The 19094-nt window shown below is 36.1% G+C and overlaps 1 protein-coding gene across 2 annotated transcripts in view; it reads right to left on the bottom strand.

Moving 5' to 3' along the window:
- Positions 1-19094, bottom strand: part of LOC134845240 (zinc finger homeobox protein 3-like) — an 89475-nt gene that overhangs the window by 65570 nt on the left and 4811 nt on the right. The window contains exon 1 of one of the 2 annotated variants that reach the window (XM_063862162.1): positions 8855-8950. The exons of the other annotated variant lie outside the window; for it this stretch is intronic. The gene's annotated coding sequence lies outside the window, so the exon portion shown is untranslated. Of the gene's footprint in view, positions 1-8854; positions 8951-19094 lie in introns of those variants that run through there. 2 annotated transcript variants of the gene reach the window in all.

Raw genomic sequence — 19094 nt, 5'->3', positions numbered from 1 at the left:
GTTTTGAAAATCCGCCACCCCCCCCCTTCGAGAAAATCCTAGATCCGCCCCTGTAATTTTTGACTGATAATTTTTGAATTAATACAAGAAAAACTGTTAAATTAATCATTGGAACCCATTCGACTGCTAATTTTTTTTATGTGTTGTTCTTTGGACTCTTTCCTATTTTCATGAACTTTTCTCTGATCTTAACAGTCACGTACTTAGCAATCAACTAGTCATAAAATTTTCCAAAAATTAATTCGAATAGCCGGTAGCACAGAATAATCCGAACTTTTTTTCAAGTTATTGTCTTTTCTCGTACGCCGTGTGATGATGGAGCTAAACAAACGCAAAGAAATTAGGCAAAATTAGGAATAAACACTACAGAAAATAAATTGTCTTCAAAAAATAAATAAACAAAAAAGATTTTTTTTTGTGCCATAGAAGCGCTATATAAGGCATCCAAATTCATATTTTCGTTTTGTAAAATTATAGTTTTTTAGCATAAACTGGTAATTTTTATATAAAACGAACGTTACTCAATCGCTTTACTCGCTCGAAAATAGACTAAAATCAAAAACTTCAAACCGGTTTTTTTTCTCGTCACTGGGATTTTAAAATGTCGTTCGAATCAAGACTGGAAGGGCTTTAATGTGATATATTACTCCAACCAGTCCGATGATTATTTGGGGTACCTGATTTTGCGGGAAAGAAAAAAAAACTAAAACACACCTGTATACAAAGTTCTCCTCATTTACAATGGTCGGAACAATAACTGATAAAATTGGAACGCCAAAACCCATCCACGAAATCAGCGGAAACAACTTCAACCAGATAAAAATAGGACAAAAACCACAGGCGGAAGAAGCCAAGATTTTTAGAGATTAAAAAGTTGTTGGTCTTACCACCTGCAAAACTATCCATTACTATCCATTACTTTTTTATTCGAGTACTCAGTGAGTTTACTGGTCGTCTTGTGAAATTATTTCATTAATTTAAGCTTAAATAGCATCTTAACCAAAACCGAAGTGATGAAAAGCACTTGAAGAAATTTTAATATTTAGTTTTTAATCTACATCAGATTATTGGTTATGTTTTAGATTATAAAAGAAACCAGATGTTTTTTATAAAAATGTTTTGTTTCATTTTTGGTTCATTTTTGGCTTATATAGTAAAAAATAACCAGTAAAAAACCAACTTAAAACTAAACAAGATTGCAATATTTTTGCCGAGATTTGACGCACACCACCAATGAGGATTGAGAATTTTGAGAAAAATTACCTGACAACCACTTATTAACAAAAGTGTTTCAAAGAGATTCGAAAACCTACGAACGATGGCATGAAAAACAGGCAAAGATAATGTGGGACGGTTACATCAAATCTATAAAAAACAATCGGAAATGTGTTTGAAGAATTTTGTTTTGGTCATCGACTTGAAAAGATAAATTTTGTAGGGTTATTGACTTGAACAAACCCGAAATGATAGCATGAAAGGGAAGATAGAGAGTCTAACAACGATCTGATGCCATCAAAAAGAGATGGAACCAACCATCCTAGTTCAAACTTGCTGCTACCTCGTTTAAAGTAATTGACTGTCTTATAACATAAACGGGCACAATTATTTAGGACTTTTCGCTACTTTGTATATACTTCAATTTGGCTTAAACGGAAACTAATTTTTGGACAAACACTTCCAGACTTTATTTCTATCACCCTGGATTAACATAATTTTTCAGGGCGGATTTAGGGGGGGGGGGCGTACGCCCCCCCCCCCCCCCACAGGGATTCGACCCCCTGCCGACCCAAAGGGTCCCCCCTTTGATACTTTTTCAGAAATCCATTTTTGGCTGACCGACTCTAAAATTTTTCTAAAGGCGCCTTTCGCCCCAATATATACTAACATTGAGGGTCAGCGCGCGCCAAAAAAAAACGCGATTTTTTTGTCAAAGTTTTTCAAAAAGTGCCCAAAAACGGCTTTTTTGACTGTTTTTTCAAAAAATTGCCTGCGGCGCAGAAAATTTTGCCAAAATACGGGGCAAAACAGTGCTTTGAGAGAGCTCGAAAAATCAATTTGGTCGACCTAAAAAAAAGGTCGTCAAAATTTTCGAAAGTGTTTTGAAAATCCGCCACCCCCCCCCCTTCGAGAAAATCCTAGATCCGCCCCTGTAATTTTTGACTGATAATTTTTGAATTAATACAAGAAAAACTGTTAAATTAATCATTGGAACCCATTCGACTGCTAATTTTTTTTATGTGTTGTTCTTTGGACTCTTTCCTATTTTCATGAACTTTTCTCTGATCTTAACAGTCACGTACTTAGCAATCAACTAGTCATAAAATTTTCCAAAAATTAATTCGAATAGCCGGTAGCACAGAATAATCCGAACTTTTTTTCAAGTTATTGTCTTTTCTCGTACGCCGTGTGATGATGGAGCTAAACAAACGCAAAGAAATTAGGCAAAATTAGGAATAAACACTACAGAAAATAAATTGTCTTCAAAAAATAAATAAACAAAAAAGATTTTTTTTTGTGCCATAGAAGCGCTATATAAGGCATCCAAATTCATATTTTCGTTTTGTAAAATTATAGTTTTTTAGCATAAACTGGTAATTTTTATATAAAACGAACGTTACTCAATCGCTTTACTCGCTCGAAAATAGACTAAAATCAAAAACTTCAAACCGGTTTTTTTTTCTCGTCACTGGGATTTTAAAATGTCGTTCGAATCAAGACTGGAAGGGCTTTAATGTGATATATTACTCCAACCAGTCCGATGATTATTTGGGGTACCTGATTTTGCGGGAAAGAAAAAAAAACTAAAACACACCTGTATACAAAGTTCTCCTCATTTACAATGGTCGGAACAATAACTGATAAAATTGGAACGCCAAAACCCATCCACGAAATCAGCGGAAACAACTTCAACCAGATAAAAATAGGACAAAAACCACAGGCGGAAGAAGCCAAGAATTTTAGAGATTAAAAAGTTGTTGGTCTTACCACCTGCAAAACTATCCATTACTATCCATTACTTTTTTATTCGAGTACTCAGTGAGTTTACTGGTCGTCTTGTGAAATTATTTCATTAATTTAAGCTTAAATAGCATCTTAACCAAAACCGAAGTGATGAAAAGCACTTGAAGAAATTTTAATATTTAGTTTTTAATCTACATCAGATTATTGGTTATGTTTTAGATTATAAAAGAAACCAGATGTTTTTTATAAAAATGTTTTGTTTCATTTTTGGTTCATTTTTGGCTTATATAGTAAAAAATAACCAGTAAAAAACCAACTTAAAACTAAACAAGATTGCAATATTTTTGCCGAGATTTGACGCACACCACCAATGAGGATTGAGAATTTTGAGAAAAATTACCTGACAACCACTTATTAACAAAAGTGTTTCAAAGAGATTCGAAAACCTACGAACGATGGCATGAAAAACAGGCAAAGATAATGTGGGACGGTTACATCAAATCTATAAAAAACAATCGGAAATGTGTTTGAAGAATTTTGTTTTGGTCATCGACTTGAAAAGATAAATTTTGTAGGGTTATTGACTTGAACAAACCCGAAATGATAGCATGAAAGGGAAGATAGAGAGTCTAACAACGATCTGATGCCATCAAAAAGAGATGGAACCAACCATCCTAGTTCAAACTTGCTGCTACCTCGTTTAAAGTAATTGACTGTCTTATAACATAAACGGGCACAATTATTTAGGACTTTTCGCTACTTTGTATATACTTCAATTTGGCTTAAACGGAAACTAATTTTTGGACAAACACTTCCAGACTTTATTTCTATCACCCTGGATTAACATAATTTTTCAGGGGCGGATTTAGGGGGGGGGGGGGGCGTACGAAGAGATGGAACCAACCATCCTAGTTCAAACTTTTGCGAGATTTTCATGAAAAATGTATCAGACGTGCAATTGTAGTGTCGATGCAGAACACGGGTTATGGCAAAAGACAAATTAATTATAGAGAACGAGGCAGAGAGGGGTTTCAATAATTGAACAAAAAAGACTTGTTACAGATGTGTCGACAAACATGCAGCCTCGTGAACGAATACCAAGGAAAAAATAAATTGACTAACAACAATCAGAAGCCCCTACTGACAACATAGAGATAGCAATCGATTGAAATCGACTTTTATGCAGATGAAACAATTTGTTAAAATCTATTCACATTAGCCCATTTAAATCGCAAGGTAGAGAAATCCATCAGAATCTCAACTAAATTGATCTATTTTTCTATTTTAACTATTGCTTTTTTTTCAAATTTGAGCAAAAGTTTGTTCCCAAGAATGCAAACTATTGAATTTAAGGAATCCCTTATGAACTTTGCAAATTTTGCAGGTGATGAAAAGTAAAGTTGTACGAAGTTTCTTCAAACATCAATTTCGTTATTGAAGGCGTAATTTCATTAAGCAAAGAAACATAACTGAACAAGAATGCTCGCTTCAAGGCAAAGCCCAGAATGTTCTGACTACCCATCAACTGCTTTTAGGCTGATTTATGAAATTTTTAGTTAACAAGAAAATTAGTTTGCAGCAAGTCAATCCGGACCGGGTTTGCAGTGCGGGCATAATTCGCCTGAGATTTTCAGCATCAAAGTACAAAATTAGCAGTTTAAGTAGATTCAATTGAACTTGCTCAGACAGAAACATCAACATAATGGTGTGCGCGCACGGCAGTGCGAGTATAAGCCGGTAAAAATCCAGCAAAGAAAAGCGTAAATATTTCTCACTTTCTTCGAAAGTCGGAACAAAAACTCAACCTTGAGCTCAACCGGTTATTTTGGGCAGAAAATGAAATATAAGTTATACTCATAGATTTTTTTTAGTTCAAAAATCAACTCGAAAAAAAATTGCAAAGCATACGTTATTTTTTATTTCCTATTTTTTCTATTGTTTCTCAATATCTCCTTATAATCTATAAATAGTTTTTATAAAGTTAAATAAAATTTTTGGTTAGTAATTCAGTATTGAAACATCAAAAAATTGCCATAATAGGGTTTCATATAGATTAGTATTCAATGAAAATGATCTGCGCTTTTGTATTATCAATCGATTCGAATTGGCCTCTTTTTAAGCATTTGCTTCATTATCTGTATAAAATTGATTGCACGAACAACTACGGGGTTTTTCAGGAACAACTACGACAAAAGCTTTTTCAGCAAGAATTGCCATTCAAGTAAGGGGTCCCATTTAAGTATAATTGAACAACGAGAGACTATCGAGAAAGTGGGAAATCAAAACAGGCAGAAAAACAGCATAAAAGCGATATCATCCCGCACTGGGGTTTTATCGATAATAATCGATTATAATGGATTTTAGAGATAAGACTATATAATCGATTGTAGATGCTAATTTCAAAACTGAAAGCCATTATATAGTTTGTTTTTTTCATAACAAGTAATTCATTATAATCACTTTTTCTTTCATTATAATCCATTTTTTTTTCGCAAAGTAAAGCTAAGACAATCAGTTTTTTTTCACCGCAAAATCCATTTTAATAAAATGTTTGCTGCAGAAAAATTTTCTTTTCAGCTTATGTAGATAACTAAATGTTAAATATTGTGAAACAAAAAATAAGCCAATTCTCGTAATCTTGTTTTTTTTTCTGGCTGTTTTTTTTTCTCGTTGTGCTTTTGTTTATCCCACCCCCCAAGTTTACAGTTTACTCCCCGCCCTACAAATTTAATACCATTGAACGGGGGAGGGGCTACTCAACATAAACTTCACCTCTTTACCCCCCATTTAAACGCATATTCTTTTAAAATCACTTCCACCACTCACGTTCAGTTAACTGGAGGAATGAAGGGGGTAAACTGGGGAGGGGGAATTAGAAGGTTTTTAGAAGAATTGGTGGAGTTTACGTTAAGTCGACCCAAGCACCCCCCCCCCCCCCCCCCCCCCCCGTTCAGCCATTCTCCCTTCAATCATTAAAAAATACCTCCGTTCAATCGTGTTCAACCCCTGAACCATCCCCCTGACTTGAACGTGAGGAGGGGGCAGTGGGCGAATGGACGCTTCGGCTGAACCTTGACTTGAGCACAATCCGGCTGGTCATCTCAATATTGCTCGACAGAATAGTGTTCGAGACATTCGAAAGCTATCTTGCTTGGGTCGAGCACGTTCGAGCACATTATTTGTGGTCGAGACAGAAAGACAATTATGTTGCTTGGGCCGAGCACATTTTTTTTCCGTCAAGCACGGTCGAAACATAATTTGCTTGGGTGGAGCGCTGTTGAGCGCACCTTTTCCGGTCCAGCACGGTCAAAACATATGTTGCTTGATCGAGAACGGTCGAGAACTTTTAATTTTGGTCGAGCACGATCAAAATGGATCTTGTTTGGGTCGTGCTCGGTCGAGTACGGTCGAGCACATTTGTTTCGGTTGCGACAGTCAAAACATACCAATTTTTAGTCGAGACGTTCGAGACATAAAGTGAGCATCTCGACCCGGGAAGCAAACCAAAACCCAATTGATCCAGAACAATGAAGAGAAATACAATGCAGAATAATCAAAGCAAAGAACAGATTCCTTTTTGAAGGATCAGACTCATTTGAGTTGTAAGACGCAATTAATGACACAACTATGACCTTCTCTAAGGCGAATGCCGCTGGCGTGTTAATTAGTGGGGGCGGCTGCAAAAAAATTGAAAGCAAATATACAGTGCTGATTTAAATTAACCGGACACACAAAAAAAAAAATTTGAAAATTCGAAAATGGTTCAAAATTTGTTCTCAAAATGGTTCAAAATGGCAAAAAGCGAGAGGACAAAACTTGCTTAGAAATTTGTTACGCAAAATCGGAATGAAAATTTTACCCAAAACATAGTTCATTTTAGCCTTTTTTAGTTTGTCTAGATTTACGGTAAAGTTATCGATTTAATTGATCTGAAATTTATTTTAATAAAAGTCTCTTACACATTCCAACAAAATTCTAAACAATTAAAACTTCCAAAAATCTGTATAAGAGATATTTTGATTGATAGCCGAAAAAAAGATTTTTATGAATCAACCGTACAATTTCCCCACAAATCAATTTAGGCGGGATAAACTACCAGTTTTTCGGAAATTCACTTTCGGAATTTTGGGAGAAAATGCACCATATAATTCCGGTGCAATTCTAAGCAATTTTTTATTCTGAACTTTTTGTCTTATTTTAACCCAATTTGAGACAAACGGTTCAAAATTTCAAGTTTTGTTTCGTTTTGTCTGGATAACTTAAATCAACGTTGTCGCTTTAAATGTTTTTTTTTCCGGAAGAATTAGTGACGAAATAATAGAAAAAAGAAAAAAGTTTCTCTTCATTTATAAAAAGTCATTTACAAAAGCCAATCATGGAAAAAAAGATCGCTTGCAAAAAGGATTGATTTAAAAGGAGAACCCATGAGATGAAAAGGGGAGCTCATTCGGGTCAGCTAGTGCAATGGAAAGATACCCAATATGGCAAAAAAGGCGTATCATACAGTTTCATACTATTTCATGGACTGAAAAAATTGTATGAAAAGAGCATTTAAGCATCTTTTCCATACCATGAATTTTCATATTAATCAATTCTAGCCATATTCTGAAATTGAATAACAAGTTTTTTATACTTTTTGCAATTCTTTTTATCGAAAACATTTATGAAAATAGCAGAAGCTTATGAAAATGGCAAAATAGCATAAAAAATTACAACTAATTTTGGTTATGAAATTTTGAGATTAAACCGAAACACACTAATCAAGGATTTGCTGTCTTACGAAAACCCAGAGTGTGACTTACAGTTACCACGCAGATAAACTGGATTTGGTAATTTTAGCCATGTAAGCTCATGTTATTTTTTTTCACACACTTATACACCAAAAAGCACTTATACATCAAATGGCTAGAAAACTTTTACTTCACAAAATTTCGGTGATTGAAAAAAGAGGGCTGTTGTATTGCAAATTTAAGCTTATCTTAGCCTACAAAAATAAAAAGTAGTAGTGTTTATACAAAAATAACTTGCTTGTGATTTTTGGTTTGTTGGGCGAAAAAAATCAACATGCACTACGTCATAGACGCAAAATGTCAAATTTGCATGCATGCAAAGTTTTGTTTTGTATAGTGTATATTTGAGCACAGAAGCAAGTTTGCGATCAGAAAAGTATTAAAATAGTTTTACTTCAACTTTGTATAATCATACAATTTTCGTTCATGAAGTTGTATGATAAGCTTTTTTTTCGTTCAAAATTCTTTTTGATGCCGAAAGTGCTGTCATGTAACCAAAACTGCCACCAATTTGTTTTGTTTGAGTTTAAGCCAATTAAAGATACTTTCTGAAAAAAAAATTCGATTGAAAACATGCTTGTCATACAATTTTTTGTCATACCATAGACTCCATTTACGAAGTTGTATAATAGGCTTTTTTCTGGTATGAAAGTCAACCCGGGTGTACCCCATTGAAGATAGTGCAGCAGTACTTGACATCATTGGTAGCGACTTTGCAAGTATTGGAGTCTTGTTTCGGCTTGATATTTTTGAGGAGTACAGGCCTGATTTTCAACACCTCATTTAATTTTGAATAACCTAAGCTATAATCAGGTTAAAATTTGAGAACTTGCCTCTAAATTAAAATGATTCATTCAATTGTTTTTCGTTTTACACCAACTATGATAGTTAACTGGTCAAGTCTTCATATGATAAACAAACCAAAGGCTGAGAATTTTGAGATCACTAAATTACCAGTGGTTGCTTTGTTCTGAAGAGTGGCTAGGTGTTGCCGGATAGCCCCTTCCCCTAAAAAGTCTTTTCTAAAATTCTTTTGCCTGAGCTTAGGTCATTTCGGCAAAAAAGTTTTTGAGTTATAGATTAATTTGTAGCAGAAATCCTACCTGCTGGCTGCACCGAAGATTTCGAACGGATTTGTTATAAAATATATGAAAAATATGAAACTTTTTGCTGTTTTCCCGCCAGATGGGAGATCCTAGTGGCGGTGGAATTTGGGAAAAGAAGTGTTTGGGAATAATTCACTTGTGACTTGGAGCGATAGTGTATTTGGAATGTGAAATACTGTCAAAAGCAGACTTGTAATTAAAAACAGCGGCTCCTATGTAGAAATTTTTAATGAAGTAGGAAAGAAAGACAAAAAAGACATATAATTTTTTACTTTCAGGATACGGAGAGACGCGTGCATAAAATTAGAGAGCGGAAATTAAGTTAGCACATATGGTGAAAAATTGAACTTTGATCGAAAGAGATGAAAAGATTTACATTAAATTATGATGAAAGATTTTCTTTAACTAATTCTACGGCGCACCGAAAGTAATTGAAAAAAATATACCCACATACGGCTTGCCATACTTATTAGTTAGTTAGCAGTTGTACATCCATTGAAGTGCGATAATGAAAAATATGCCATCTTTCTTTTAATTTACATTTGGTTCTCGCAGCGCAACTCGTTTGAAATTTATCGAGTTGAAACCAAACTGAAAAAATTAGTAAAATTAGTCTTGATAAAAGAAAATACTTCAAAATGAAATCAATTTATGAAGATAAATTTGATTGAAAAAGTGACATTTTAAATTTCAAGTAATAAATTTAATTGCATCATTAATTGATCTTTAACATTTTCAAATATTGATTCATATAGAAATGTTTCAAGACGATAAGCTGGAGACAGATGAACTTTTGGGATTTTGATTTGTCAACAGGTACAAAAGACCGTAACAAAAAATGCTCAACATGGATGTTTGTACAATGAGAGCACCCTGGCCCTTTCTCTATTAGCCCGAGATCATAAAAAAAATTTGTAATAAAGTTCGTATACATATTCTTATACACTCTATACATTTCAAAATATTTGAATAAAAAACTATACAGTTTGATTTTTTTCAAACATGAGAAATATTTGATCGCATTTTTGTTCCTACCATTGAAAATTTCAGTTTTCGGGTGTGTTTTAGTGTTAATTTTCATTTTTGTTTCTTTTTTGCTTTCCATTCATAATCAGGTCCACAAACAAAAACAATCATCGGGCTGGATCGAGTGATATATCATATCAAAGCTCCTTCAGTTGTGATTAAAACGACATTAAAACATTTCCAAAAATTTTCTCTGGTGTCGAGAAAAACTGGTCCAACTAATAAAGCGAGCAAGCAGTCTTGTCTTCATGGCTTAAAAGCTGTCAGTTGCTTAACTTAAAAGGGAAAAATTTGGTTCAGCCTTTTTAGCGCCTTTTTGGAATTCAAAAACTGCAAAAAAAACATGAATATATATTTTTTCGTTTTTCAAGCAGTTTTTCTACAAAATTATTTTTCAATTTGCTTATTTTACTAATACTCTTGAATATACCTAATCCCCAGTTTTTTGTTCAGCTCCTTTTTATCACACCACGTCGAAAAATAAACAACATAATTTAAAAAAAATATTTTTTTTGCAAACCTTGGTCAGAATGTTCTGCGCTACTTGCACATTAACCGGCTATCATTTTTTTCTGTTCCGACCATAGAAAACGGGGAGGAACTTTGTATTCGGGTATCTTTAGTTTTCCTTTTTTTCTTTTGGTTTTCAACGCAAAACCAGGAACCAAAAATAATTATCGGATTGGGTTGAGTTGTGAAGCCCTTTTAGTTGTGATTCGAACCACATTAAGAAATTCGCAAAACTTTTAGGATGGGGAATTTTTATGGGGTAAAAAAAATATATATATATGATGGGAGATGGGAGATTTACTACTATTATCGAATATAGGATGTGAGATTTACTACTATTGTCGAATAGACCTAAGAAATAGTTTTTCGTTGAGCTCCTTTCATCGCACCACGCCAAAAAAATGATAATAATTTGAAATTTTTTTATTGTATTTATTTAAAACACTGGTCGGAACATTTTGCTTGCACTGTAACCGGTTCTTCTTGTTGTTGTATGAAATTATATGATTAGTCGCTGCTCCCCATTAACTACAGAACCGCAATTTTTTTGTTTGTTTTAAATCCTAATTATTGTGTCATACTTTTAATAGCAGTAAACCTGGAAAAATTATGAAGACGTTTAAAAACTAAGAAATAAACATAAATATGAAATCAGATTATGAAATAACAAAATCTAACACAATTTTATCACTCAAATTGTTACAATTATCACTGGAAAATTTTGTTAGTTTTTTTTCACCAATCAAAAAATACGTGTGACCAAATATATTTGGTTGCCGCTAAAAGCAAAAAAAAAAACAAATTTGAGTTTATTTGATTTTTTTTGCAATTGGACCACGTTTTGGTCCTTTTTCAAAAAAAGCAAGAGTGCATCAAAGTTTTTTTTAAAAAAGCGTTTGCTTGAGAAACGTTAATTTTACGGCCAGCCTTTATGACCAGCCTTTATGGTCTATGGAGGTTAGCCCGGGAGAGTAAATTTCTGCTTTAAATTGTTAAAATTCAGTTTTTTTAAATAATTCCAAAAAACTTCAAAAAGTGTATGTAAACTTGAAAATAAAGATATATGCCTTTTTTGTTTTTTGAAAAGCGTGCCGATTGACTCATGAAAACGGCTCATATATTAGGGCAAAAACATGGTTTTAACTGGACCGGAAGTTCTTGGCAATGAACAATTTGAATAAAAAACTCAAACTTTGTTTGCTTTTCCGCTCAAAACAGTCAATATCTAATTGAATAAGTGAAAGTCTGGGCCGTGTAGTGGTTTAAGAGAAACCAACACCTTGTTTGTTTTCGATCCGAAACAGTTCTGAGAATAGGATTGTTTTTCACGCAAAAGAGTGATTGTCAAAGTCAACTTTTCTTTGAGTGCTGAGTTTACGTACAGCCAATTGGCTGTCATAACCGTATTGAATTAAAGCAGACTATTTTACGTTTACGTCTTTTTTGAGTTATGAGGTAGTGCTTACGCATACTTGCACGTGGCGCAGTCAAATACGGATTCGACCTATTGCAGCTTAGATGTTTTTTGGGCTGGCCCATCGCAGGATCCACCGGTATCGTGGGAGAGTGGATTCAGAGCTTCCAGTTGATAGTTTTCGCAGAGGAAGAAATCGATTACGAGGATCTGCTGTAAGATAATGGGTTACCTGATAGTCCCTATCCGACCCTCGAAAAGCCACCTGAAACGGAGGATCAGCAGGCATGAATGGATCGGCAGGCACGGAACGCAACGGCAATAACAGCATGGCGGGACGAAGAAAACTGGCAGATAGAAGATGAACGTAGAATATTCAAAGAGTCGACCCCGGGAGATGCGGATAAGCGATTGAAATCAAAGCTATTTCTATCATTGGGGAAACAAAAAAAGAGATACATCAATAAAAAACATCCATTTCGTAAAATTGTTGATATGCGTTTCCTCTGGTTGTGGAAGTTGTCGACAGATACCTTTCAAAAAGAAACGAAGATTTTTAACAAGCGATTCATATTCTTTGAACGAAATCAAATGTCAATAAGGGCAAGGAGCAGTTCTTTGGGGCGTTGAGCGATCTCACCCGCGACTGAGATTTCGAGAATCGAGATGAATTAGTTGTTTGGGACGTTTTCATATTCAATATGAAAATTGAAGTGGTTAAAAAGCAATTGTGCATGAAAACAGTGAGTCCGGGGCAGGCGTTATTTTTTTTCTGGTCGTTCGAGAGAGAGGGGAACTTTTGTGCAAGAGATTTAGTGGAGGACTACCAAGATTCGATAAGAACTAGTTCAACGGTGTTCGCTCAAACAAGATGGGTCCCAGTATTTCGGACCAAGTGGGAAGTTACGTCAAATGAGAACCGGTCAATGGGGTTGATAATCAAGTGCTAGACAAATTTCACATCTGCGGAAACCTCCTAAAATTAAATCATAGGGACCAATGTAAAGCAAAGAACATTGTTCGTCATAATTGTATTTGATGTGGGCATTTCGCGAGGTTTCGCAAGAAGTAGTCAGTCAACCTGGTAAATAGGAGTTTTTACAGAGTGAAACGAAAGTTATTCGTACGTTGGAACAACAGGACGATGAGGAATTTGGTTTTTTAGTTATTAAAACTACTATTGATAAAGAAGGCAAGGAAAACAGGAAAAAGCTGAAAATTGAAATGGGCCAAAACCGTAGGCGGACAGAGTTTTAGATCGATTGTGCCAGCCCCTTTATCGTTTGTTTTGCAAACAAAGTTACACGAGCTAACATTTTGGTGTTAAATCAGAGCCAGAGGAGAGCAAGAACATATTCTATAGTACGACAGACGACGTGATTAAAATAGTTTGCAGAATTTTTGTGGACATTTAATCGGAAGGCTGGTTGGCTAAGTTAGCCGAATTTTATATCACGGAGGGAGGTCACACGGTCATCATCGGGAACAATATCCTGCCTGCACTAGGGGTCGAAGTTCGCCGAAAGTCAGTAGCAGGGTTCGTTCTTGATGTGGGGACAAACAGCACCCTGACATCTCTCGGAGGCTATTCACCGATTCAACGTAACTGTATTAAAATTACACTGATAGGGTTCAAAGAAATATTCAAATGCAAAGGGGCGTTGAAAAACGGCGAAGTTAGGACTCAGTTTCACGAGCCGCTTCGCCGAATTCAAGTTAAGAGAAAAAAAATACTAATAAAAGTGTTACCGAAAGTGGAAGAAACTATAAGGGGTTGGTTCAGGACGGGAACTTTGTAAATAAAGGAAAATGCAACGACGATTGCTTTATCTTATCAACAGTTTTAACGGCAAAAAAAGACGGCTGTCAAATTGTAATTTATTTCCAAGCTAATTAATAAGCAGATCTACCGCAATTGGTACTAAATGCCAAATATGATTGAACTTTTTGACAATGTGGCCTAAGCTATCAGCGGCAATACTTCAGATCCGATATAGTTCTCTATTATCGACTTAAAATACGCGTACCTGCAGATGGCGTTAAGCAAAAAAAACTAGTCGAAAAAGCAATTTTAGCAACGTTGGGGGTAATATCAAGGGCACGTACCGGTTCAAGGCCGGATTCTACGGCTTAGGAGATAAGCCCAATGAGTTTCAAAGAAAAATGGATTCCATGGTGGGACATTTGCACGCAATTCAATTGTAATTAGATGACATCCTTATAGCGAAGCGGGGGTCGGCGGAAAGCCAATGGCGAGAAGTGATAAACGTTCTGCAGGTTTTGAATGACAATTGGTGAAGTGCAGTAATTGTACTGTGTTCGCAAAGGAAATTGAATGGTTGGGGTTTAAACTGTCGGATACCGGTACTGTCCCGGTGGAAAGAAAAGCTGAGTCGATAACCAAAAAGAAAAAAACTTGAAAATTTTCTTGACATTTGGTCATTAACTGGCTCAATGAATCAATTTATAGGATATATATTGCTAACTTGGCGGCTGGAACAGAACCTTTCCGAGACCTTATTAAAAGCATACCAGATTAAAGTGGGAAAAAACCATGAAAAAGCGAAAGTTTGTACAAAAACATCATTTTGATGTACGGAAAGAAACGCAAAATAAAGGTGACGCATCAAAAAAGCTTAAGAGCTACTCTAGAACAATCTTGTTTCGTAAGCTTGTTTCGTAAGCATCTGGGTTTTTGAATGAAGCAGAATTAAAACACAGTATCAAAGAGCTAGAAATGTTAGCTGTTGTGTGGGCAGTGACTCACTACCAAAGTAACTTGTTTGGGGCTCCCTTTAAAATAATTACTGATCACGAAGCACTATTATCTTGCCTGTCAGAGGAAAAAAAACCAAAAAAAAAACACAAACAAGGTTAATTCGATGGGTGGACCGAATACACCCGTTCCAGTATGAAATCAAACATGTCCCGGGTAAGAATATGGGGTTGGTTGACTATATTTCCCGTCAACCAGTCGGGGAGGCCGCGAAAGTTTCGCAATTGGACAAAGCATTTGTCGTTGCGCAAGTTAATGCGATTAATCGGCTAATTGCACCGGCGGCAAAGGAATGAGGCAAAACTAATTGCTGGCAAATGACTTCATGTACAAAACGAAATCTGAACAGGAATTACGTAATCGGAACAATGCGCCGCGAAAGAACTTGAAAGAATGCCGAGAAGAAAGAACGCCGCGAAAAAAAATTGAGAGAACGCCGCGAAGAAACGCCGCGAAGAAACTCGAAAGAATGACGCGTTCGAAAAAGTATCATTTGATCAGAGTTTGCGTCAGAAATCACCATCGGACTGAAAATTGAACTAAGTGCCAATTGGTTAACCCTTTGGAGATGGCAGAAAATTGGGAGCCTAGTATTGTTGATAACCCGGGTTCCAACACCAGCGAAGTTCCTTTCATTACAGTTCATGGTACTAGTTCCTCTCGACAGTCTACGGCTGAATCTAAGATCATTCCAGTGGAAATACTTTCATCAATCTTGTTTGATAAGAGTTTTTCGATGCTGAATTCTTCTGATTTTTGACAAATGACGATGAGATTTTTTTAACATGCAGTATTGACGCTTTATTAGCCAAAGATTATACAGCGAATCCGAATCTTCATTTTATCCTCCATCATTTCATCCTCCATCAACGGCATCCTGTTTATGGAGGATAAAATGTCAATTCCACCACAATTAGGAGCTCCTATTATGGTTCGTGTAAATCGAGGCCATGCGGGTCTCTTCAAGATGGGGGATATGGCTAAGAGTTACTTCTGGTGGCCAAACATGAATTGTAAGATTCAGTTAACCGCGGCGACTTGCAAAGAGTGCGTTAAATCCGGTAAGAAATCAAAATCTGTCATACCTAGCACTGAGGTTGTGAAATTGCATCCAACGAAAGAACGGAATCAAGAATTACCAGTGGATTTATTGGTTCTATTGCCTCCTAACTGGGGTGCGAATAAACACACCGATTTGTGTCGATCGGTTCTCTACGGTTCAAATAACGACGCGTACCACGGTGGCGTTTATAAAAGAATTCATGCTATGCCGCGGGCGATATGAACCGATCAGGGATCCGGATTTGTGGTCAAATCGATTGGGGAATTCTGTAGAAAACAGCGTATACAGTTTTCGCCGGTAGGAAAGCATCGAGCCACGGGTAGATTTGAACGTTGTGTCCGCACTTTTTGGGCAAAACTAATGGCATACTCCTTTCAGAAAACAAAGCCAGGTTTAAAATTCGCTTTGAAAGAAGTTCTGTATAATATTAGAACATATCAGTCCGGTACATCAGTCAATGGGGTGCATCCCTTTTGAAGCACACTTTGGCTGAAAACCAAATACGACTAGGCATTTGGTCACACGTTCTGCCTCGTCCAAAATTGTCTTGCAAAAAGGTGTTGTTTTTTCTAGGTCGTAAAAAGAAGATATTTCCTGCGAAAATAATGCAAGAATACGGATAGCCAGACGGCGAGACAAAAATGGTGCCATTCAATCGAATCGAACATCCGCTAGTATCGGGGTTGACGGAGCCGAAGATTTCAGGGAAACCAAACAAGGCTTCTGTGCTACAAACCCAGAAAAAAAATTACAAAGTTTTTCGAAAAGCGCGGATCGGTTAAAATCAGAGCCTCATTTTGAACAACTCCAAGAACGAGTATGTCGGGAGATGAATCAAACGGTCTTCTGTTCTCCGAAAAAATTTTCATAAGTCTGACATCTCAATAAGTTCAGGTGGTCAAACAGAAGGGACGCGTAAGTCTGAGGCCGAGCCACTCAACAGTCCCACGCCTAAGAAGGAAGCTAAACAGAGCTAGGACCCCCGCAAAACGGCGGCGCTTTCAGCATTGGAAGAGACAACCGGGCGAATCGTCGCGGGAAACGTAGCAGTCGCCATGGGATCTGCGAAGAACCGGATAGCTATTGATAGTTCGTCAGAGGCACTAATTTCTCTTGAAGGTCCGGTCAGAAATCAAGATGCGTTTACGTTTACGCTTACGTCTCTTATGAGCTATGAGGTAAGGCTTACGCATAATTGCCCACTCTCTTGATTTGACATTTTTTGGATGGAAAATGTTATTTTAATTACTAAAAACAATCTAAACTAAAAAGAACACCCAAACTTTTTGAAGTTCGGGTTCAAATTTCCCGAACTGGGCCATTTACTTTCATCTAGAAGCATTGAAGTTTTAGATTGTAAATTATTTAGTATTTTTCGTAATGTACAGCAAAACAAAACTTAGAAAAAAAAACAACTTCTGGCATAAAATAAGGTTAACAGTTTTTAAACTTTGTTTCTAGATGTGGAAAACATTTGTTTCTATAAATCTTGAAGTCTGAAACTAAAACTTTACGCAGGGTTATTACTTCATCTGTTAAAACATTGACCCCCTTGATCTCAGGACATATCTGAACGAATCCCAAAGTTTTAATGCGACCCCGTTTAACACTTCAAAATGCTCAATGCCTCACATAAAAGTATTAATTCTCTACGTGAAGTTTTAAATTCAGCTTTTCCAGTCGTGATTTCATTTTGCAAAAAAAAATTATTTTCCTAAAGAAATGGTCATAAATATTCATGATTTTCACGCACTGCATATCAGTTTCGTTTTACTTTTTAAGAAAATAGTTTTGCCCTCATACTTGATATCTGTAGACTAGCATGTAGCTCAACTGTTTCAATTTTCTTCTGGAAAACAAAAATCAAACAAAAAAAATAGAGAATAGTGAACTGTGCATATTTTTCCAAATTTGAAAGACTAAGTTTTTTTGCTAAAGGTTAATGGTTAAAAGTAAAAATTTATGAGTGTGCTAATTTTTTTCTTGGCAACGTCGAATTTTGTGGCCGAAGTGGTGCCAAACTTGTTCTTTGAAAACGTGCAGAAATCTCAATCCAAAAATTTCGTCACTTCCACACACAATCAGAACAACAAAAATCTCGTATTGCACCAGTCTGAAAACAGATATAAATATTTTCTCTTCATAAGGTTTGTAGAGTATTTATTGGCATACAAAACTACGTGAGATGATAATTCGTAACCAACGACAATTCGTAACAGACCTCAATACATAATAAGCGATAACTTTTAAGAGTAATTTAAGCGGGAACACTGATTCACGCGCAATTTCCTTTAGTGTCGGATATAAGCGGAGCAGATACTTGCCGATGTCTCATTACCTACAAGCAAATTCTACTTGCCGAGGCCAAACTGTGCACTGGATAAATTCTTTAATTTGGTTCAAGTCTCTAAACAAGTCTCTAAACATGTTTAAAATTGTAGGTGGACTCCACTTACAAAAATTCTGTGGATTCCGCGTACAGATATCTGTAACGTGAATTTTGTCGGCATATTAGTTTTGTTGCGGATTCCGCAACGAGCAAATGTAGGTAGTTGTTCCGAATTCGCAAATGTAAGTGGATTCCGCATAGTTATGCGGATTCCACATGGTTATGCGGATTCCGCTTACAATTTGCGCTGTCCATTTTCATTTTGCGGAATCCACTTACATTTGCGGGTGCCACGACAGCCTAATTTACTATACACATATCTTATTACTAGATAATGGATTCCGCAAACCTCTCCGCAAAGTTGCCTGTTTTTGTAGCGATTTTGAGCAATACAGTGTTTTAGCTATTTGTCTGTGGAATCCAAAACAGCAAAGAAGTAGAAAAGTAGCAAAGTTGAGGATTCCGTGGCAAACCTGATTTAGGCCTGTTGCGGATTCCGCTTGCAATTTACAAAATGCACAGTTTGGCCTCGTAATGACGTTATGACTTGTCGCCTGTTAGGAATTGTCGTCCTATTACACAACCCAACTATTCTGAAATTTTCCTAACAGTTTTGATTATTTAGAGCAATCAGCCATTATTGCTCTCCCACACAATTAATATTTGAGCTTCAATAAAGTGTTTTTATTGAAGCTCAAAATTCTTTTATTATTGTGAAAAAAATCACCTTTCAAAATTTTATGAAAAAGTGGTAAGTTCGGAGAGTTTTCCTACAAATCTTATAAGAAGTCCTAAGAAAAAACGTTTCTCGTTGTCCTTTTTTGTAGTACAACTGATGGAATGCATTTTTTGCCAAATATAATATTACGGTCCGTGCTGTTCAAACCATTTTGAGAGATAAGAAATTATTTACAAGCAGATTAGATGTACAAGCAACAGATCCATACATGAAGCATACTCGTACAAAAAATTGTTTTTTTTTTCTGCTCAGTTTCCGCAACGAGCAAATGTAGGTAGTTGTTCCGAATTCGCAAATGTAAGTGGATTCCGCATAGATCC

Source organism: Symsagittifera roscoffensis, chromosome 4 (genome assembly GCF_963678635.1).
Source record: "Symsagittifera roscoffensis chromosome 4, txSymRosc1.1, whole genome shotgun sequence".
Taxonomy (NCBI): domain Eukaryota; kingdom Metazoa; phylum Xenacoelomorpha; order Acoela; family Convolutidae; genus Symsagittifera; species Symsagittifera roscoffensis.
The sequence above is the reverse complement of the archived record's forward strand: the minus strand, read 5'-3'. Positions and strand labels throughout refer to the sequence as shown.